Consider the following 6829-nt stretch of genomic DNA (forward strand, 5'->3'; position numbering starts at 1 on the left):
CCTCTCAGATAGACATGTTTGTTTTCACACAGCAGGGCTCTGTATGAAAAGACCTGTACTTGTCAGAGCAAATATAACGTTTATCCAGTCTGCCCTTGCACACACACACACACACACATGCACACAGGTACTCACGCATGCCAGCACACAAGCACAAACTCACACTTTGTCTTCTCGCAGTAGTTTGAGTTTAGGGATGTACAGTGGCATCCAAAGGTCTGAGTGCGCATCTAATCTAAGATACAAATCTAAGATACAAAATACAGGTAAAAGATAAGATACAAAACAGAGCATTTCAAATTACAAAATACAATTCTTTGTATTTACTGTCAGATGTTCTTGCTTCTATTTTAGCACAAGATGCTCTTTGGCTCATTCTCAAATCATGCGGGATATAACATGTTCATCAGATTTTACACAAACTTGTTAGGTTCATGCAGTTCAAGTGCTGCATTTTTTACAGCAAAATAAGGAGAAACTAAATGTTAATTCAGAAATTTACTGTTAATTTATGTTAATGTTAATAAATACATAACATACATCAGACTGACCAATCAGAATCAAGTATTTCATGGAGGTGTGTAATAAACACTTTTAACATATTTTGAATCATGTATTTTTAATATATATTAATATGTATATACAAATATGTATTAAATATGAATGTAAACACATTTTTGGCATGTCAAATGTATTTATAAAAACATTAATATTAAAAATTTTATATGCTAATAATATATATGTTCTGCTATATGTTTAATATATATTTGTAACATTACAAATGTATTATACAAAATATATTAACATTTTAAATTATATTTAAAAGTGCATTTTAATATGTAAAATCAATTTACGAAATATTATTAACAAAATATATTAATCATAAAATATAAAAAATATATTAAGTTTAAAAATATTAATAATAAAATGTAACCATGTATTAATAATAAAAAATGTATTATTAATTATTAAAATGTTTGTCTGTATATTTATAATTATTACACACACATTGCATAGTGATATACAGACATTTATTTTTAAGAACAAGCATGTGTGTGTGCAGTTATATTTTATAAATTACTTAATTATTTAGCAATTTTGTAATATTTTATAATAAAATAAAATACATTTGCTAAAATTGTATATATATAACTTAGAAAAACACAAAACAAGCTTTTGCAGTGTCTCAGAAACTGTATATCTACACTTCATAAAGTATTTAAGTCATTTTATGTGTGTGTTTAGGAAAACTACACATAGTGCCATGTGCATCAAGAGAGACGGAGCGTGCGAGAGACATTTCTCCAGCTGGCTCTTTGCAATATCTTTGGAATGAGATGACAGCATCAAACAAGGATGGCCACTGCCTAGCTGTCAGAGCAAGAGAATGGAAAGTGTGGCGATTGCTTGGGTTTATATGTGTTTGTGCAGGAAATACACTCAATGAACTAATGTGGGTGTATGCCAGAACAAATGCATACAAAGGATTTATGATTCTGGAGATTTGCACACTTTTCCAACACACTCATCATCACTTATGGGTTTGAGATATGTGACTTGCAGAAACACAAGTGTGCACGCGCACACACTACACACACACTACACACACATACACACACACACAATCAGTGATATCTTTGTTGCTTATCACAAGATCTAATTGTGAGTGATCCTTGGTTTTCCCAACCAGGGAATTTCCTCTCCTTGCTGTGGCTTCTTTGAGCGTGTGTGTGTGTAAGTAGAAGTGGCTGCACGCCGCACCACCAGCCGTTTTGAAGTGCACACACACACTCACAAACCACATAAAAATCTAAACAAGATAATGTTTGCTCTCCAACATGCAGGTAAAAGCAGCCCCTTATGGTACATGTTGTTTCCCTTTGCACACGCTGACACACACACACACCTTTTTAAAGAACTGATGACACATCATGGCAGGAGAGGGGAAAAAAAAAGAGTAGACAGGGCACTTATTTTTCATTATTCTCTTTATTTAGAATGAGCTGTTTTCCCATGTCGGCCATCACTGTTACAGTACTTACTGTGAGCAAGTACCATTCTTCCATTCGTAGTATATTTTAACCAAATTTTGCCCATGCCAGTAATATTAGATAATGAAGGTTCTGTAGTTACCAGGACCACATGGGTGCCACAATTATTGTTTTGTTGTATAAAGTGAGAAAGAAAGCCATGGACAAGAAGAGTTGCCTGTGTCAGTTGTGTTTCTACAGGCTTGCTGAGACTCGCTCTCCACCACTTCCCCACCTCTCGCTCGCTCATGCGCTCTCTGATTGTCTGATTGATCTCAGCACTGTCTGCACGATCTTTCAGTGCTGACTTTGGGGCCATCCACACAGGACATGTTCTTCAAAAACAGCTAGATGCAGCACAGCAGAATAGTTAAACCTTATTAATCTTTAGGCTCCCTGTACAAAGAAGGTTGTTCCTTGTGGTTAAATTTAATACTTGTTTAACAACCCTAGAGTAAATTATTTTCACGGTTACTGCTTTTTGTATATGTCATATGAATACTTTCATTCAGCAAGGATGCATTAAATTGATCAAAAGCGACAATAAAGACAGTAATAATGTTACAAAAGTTTTCTATTTCAATTGAGTGTTGTTCTGTTGAACTTTCTATTGATCAAATAATCATATTAAAGATGTATCACAGTTTCTACATAAATATTAAGCTGCACAACAAGTAAAAATGTTTATTGAGCACCAAATCAGCATATTAGAATGATTTCTGAAGGACCATGTGACACTGAAGACTGGAATAATGGCTGCTGAAAATATATTACAAATAAATATATTTTTAGAAATATGTTACATATAAAAGAAATATGTTAAAAGTGGAAAACAGATATTTTAAATAGCCATAACCTTTCACAATATTACTGTTTAAACGCTTTAGATCAAATAAACAAAGACATCTATAAACATTTGAAGTATATAAAACTGTATTATCGAACAATTACATAGGGTTCTAGAAGGAGTAGTTCACTAAAAATGAAAAATTTGTCCTCATTTACTCACCCGCCCGTGGTTCAAAAAACCTGTATGAGTTTCTCTCTCACGTTGAACATAAAAGAGGATATTTCGAAAATTGCTGGTACCCAAACAGTTGATAATCAACACTGACTTCCATATTTATTTTCCTGCTATGTAAGTGAATAGGAACCAACAACTGTTTGATTCTTTAAAATATCTTATTTTGTGCTCATTCCTTTAAACCGTTTTCAGTTTGACACACAATCCTAAATACATGATGCTCATTGTGTGAGATGCTTTAAAAAAACAGCAATAAGCAGTGCAGTGAGCACAGACCTCCATCTGACTGTATTATGTCAGCAAGCCCTTGCAGCTTTCATCACGTGTGTGCATGCACATGTGGGTTGTTGTCGCCTCTTCAGATTTGCTTCTTGATCTCACTTTGGTGATAAAGAGAGAGAAAGAACAGCTTTTTATTTTTTTATAGGCTATTCGTTTTTCTCTTTAGTTTTAATTACTGACACATTCACAACAGTTTTGTCGCAATAAATGGTATTTAAATGTTTTGTTTCAGAGGCCATTTTGTCTGGAGGCCCGTATGTGGAGGATGAGATAACGTTGAAAAAAACCAGTCCACTGCTTTCGAGATGGTTATTTTAAAAAAAAAAGTCTCCATTTACTCCATTTTATCTCATTTGTGTCCAGAAGAAACCACTGAGATCTTAAAGCAATCCCATCTGTTATTTTTCTTTCCTGTGGGAACAAGTATGTAAAATTGATCCGATAATTGTTAGGAGAGGGAAGACAACATTCTCATTTGGTTAAAATCATTACACAAAATCAAAGGCACATAGTCACATAGCAGTTTGTCTGCACGTTAGAGTTTGTCTAGAACAGATGATATATTTATATACTTGAAATGAAATATACTGTGTGTATATGTGTATAATATGTATAGACATAATTGAACTCCAAGAGGACACATATGCTCAACTCTTACAGTCTCATTCACAGTGACACATCCACATGTAGAGACACACTGCAGCATCTCTGAGACGAAGTGCAGCAGTGAAAGTGTACTGTCTGCAATCAATATATCCTTACAAGCCATCACTCAGTGGGGAGTGTGTGTGTGTGTGTGTGTGTGTGTGTGTGTGTGTGTGTGTGTGTGTGTGTGTGTGTGTGTGTGTGTGTGTGTATAAAGAGTGGGAGAAAAACAGAGAGAGAGAGAGAGAGATGAGTTCAATATTCTTCAGACCTTCTTCACTCAAACTAATTAATCTTAGACTCTCTCTCTCTGTGTGTGTGTGTGTGTGTGTGTGTGTGTGTGTGTGTGTGTGTGTGTGTGTGTGTGTGTGTGTGTGCACGCGAGCATGCACACACATCAGAAGCTGAGACAGGTGCCTCAGGACACTTCTTATGAGACTGTTTATTTTGCTTTGTGTAAGCTTCAATTTTTCCTAAATGAAACTACTTTTCAAACACAAAAGGAGACATTTAGCTAAATGTTTATGCTGCTCTTTTTCATTGGTGTGTGGGACTGTAGCGCCAAAACTGACTAAATGATTCAGTTACCACACAAAAAGTGTTAATTTAGTATGTTATTATAGTTTTGAATAAACTTTTTTGTAATTTTGTAATGTTATGTGCATTTGTCATTTTTTTATATTTACTTTGAATCTTTAGTTTATTTCACTAATTTAAGTATGATAATTTAAAGTGTACCTATTATGCCTTTTTCGAATAAAACCTTTTTTTTCAGTGTGTCATGTAGCTGTATGTGAGCATAAACTTCTCTATCTGCAAAGTTGTAAACCCGTGCACGATAAATAAAGTTAATGTATATAAAAAAAAAGAGTCAGCTCGCAATCATCTGAACGAGTTGTCAGAAATTTGAATCTTATTATGTTATGGCTCTACATCACAAAGTAACACATAAATGCTACGGATGTGAAAACTCAGAAAATCGAACCTGATCCGAATAAATTTTTTTATGATGGGTGAAGGTTTCAGAGGCAATGAGTAAATGGGATTGACACAATGTGAGGTAGTATTTATCTTTTAAGGTGAAAATTGCAGATGGAAATTTCGGACTCAGTGTGCAATGACCTTTAGTCCTAGTTCCTCTTCAGGAATTCGAGCTGCATCGGAGAACGCTTTTGGGAGCGACTTCAGCGAGACTGGCTCTGAATCAGACCAATGGATGGGCAAGACGTCATAGGCGGTTGATGTCAGAGACCAGGAAGCTTAAAAGCATGTGTGGTGAAACCGGCATTTAGCCTTCTGTCTTCAGCAAGCGCTCTGTGTGTGTGTCAGTCCTATCTGTTTGTGAGTCTTATTTAGTGTCGTTTTTCCATTGATAAGCTCCATTTGTCAAAGCTTTAATCAAGATAAGTCTTAGGCGAAAGCAGGCAGCGTTCAGGCTGTGTGTTTTCCCTGCCAGGAAAATTTTTTTTTAAAAATGTAGGGACATACACAGTTTGTGTGTTTTCTGCTTGAGAGTGAAGCGCACATGATCAGCTCTCGAGGGAGTTGAAGGCTGTGATGTGAGCATTTTGTACTTTCTCCCTGGTGAGAGGGTGCAACGCTCTGCCTGTCTTTCTCTGATGAGCTCGCCAGTTGCACAAGCATCAGTTGCACAAGCATCAATTGCACAAGCATATTATGCCTGATATTATAATGAGCAGCTTTAATGAGGAGTGGAGAGAAGACACGTTTACCTCTCTTCCTCTGAGGAGGTCAGGGGCTGCTGGGTGGAGCAGTCCCAAACCTACCGTGTTCCAGCCCCTCGTGCCAGAGGAGTCACTTTTTGTACTCCACAGGCGCTAAAGTCTGAGTGGCGCTCACAGGCCGAAAGCTTCTAGTGGAAAGCGGTTCTGTGGACGTTTTTTTTTAGCTGGATAGCCTTCATCATAACGTCCTGACGCCTAAGGCCTAGGACTTTTTGAGGGCCAGCTCCCTCTGGGGAAGAGCGATGTACACCGCATTACATGGTGCCCGTCTCTCCTCAGTGCCCTCAGGAGATCGAACAGCTACAAGATTCCTGATGCTGTGGCTCAGGACCTCGGAAGGCAGGCCCCTCTGGGGAAGAGCGGTGTACACCACATTACACGGTGCCCGTCTCATCTCAGTGCCCTCAGGAGATTGATCTGCCAACCATGCCGGTGTTCCAGGGCGCAGTGGTCACCAACTAGTGCTTCTCTCAGTTACCGCCCAGAAACATATCGTTGCTAAGAGGCTCGCGAACTCCTTGGCGGTATCCAGAGCACCTAGTTCAGCTGTCTCCTGCCAGTGCGCCGCTTGAGCTAACTGCTCTGATGACACCAGAGGTCAGTCTCGAGAGGTTGATTCCCTTAGTAGACTATATGGCAGTGTGAAAACTACTGCCAAATGTGTCTCAGTGGGTCCTGCACATTATAGTGAGAGGCCATAGAATCCAGTTCGGTTCTCCTCCACCTCAATTCAATGGGAACTTTCCCACCCTGGTGTGCCCCAAGCAGGCTCTGGTATGGGAACAGTAGACACTCTCTTGCGTTGCAGAGTCCAGGTCCTACAGCCGGTACTTCACTGTTCCGGGAAAGGATGAGGTGTTGTGTCCTTTTTTAGATCTGCGTTTTTTGAACCACTCAGTCAGGGGACTGAAGTTCAGCATGTTTGCACAGGCCAAGTCCGAGGACTGGTGTGTCACAATCTATTAAAAAGATGCACTTATCTCCATCCTTCCTCATCGGAAATTCCTGAGGTTTGCTTTTGGGGACAAAAACCTACCAGTACGGTTCTTCCATTGACCTTGCACTCTCACCCCACACTTTCACGACTCGACCACATTGACGAT

The sequence above is a fragment of the Carassius carassius genome, chromosome 7 (assembly GCF_963082965.1).
Source record: "Carassius carassius chromosome 7, fCarCar2.1, whole genome shotgun sequence".
Classification (NCBI taxonomy): domain Eukaryota; kingdom Metazoa; phylum Chordata; class Actinopteri; order Cypriniformes; family Cyprinidae; genus Carassius; species Carassius carassius.